Genomic DNA, 344 nt, shown 5'->3' with positions numbered 1-344 from the left:
GTGATGAACACTTGACATTTCTAGTGTGTGGAGGTGGAAGGATCTCTCCTGCCCTGCTCATGTCTGTCCAGCTACCTACTGCAACACTTTCAGATATTTTTTCTTTCTTTTTTTTTTTGAAGATGGAGTCTCACTCTCTCACCCAGGCTGGAATGTCGTGGCAGAATCTCAACTCACCCCAACCTCTTACTCCCGGATTCACACCATTCTCCTGCCTCAGTCTCCCCTGTAGCTGGGACTACAGGCGCACACCACTATGTCCGGCTAATTTTGTGTATTTTTAACAGAGATGGGGTTTCACTGTGTTAACCAGGATGGTTCGATCTCCAGACCTAGTGATCCGC

The sequence above is a fragment of the Mandrillus leucophaeus genome, unplaced genomic scaffold (genome assembly GCF_000951045.1).
Source record: "Mandrillus leucophaeus isolate KB7577 unplaced genomic scaffold, Mleu.le_1.0 Scaffold235, whole genome shotgun sequence".
NCBI lineage: Eukaryota > Metazoa > Chordata > Mammalia > Primates > Cercopithecidae > Mandrillus > Mandrillus leucophaeus.
Note: the sequence above shows the minus strand (reverse complement) of the source record.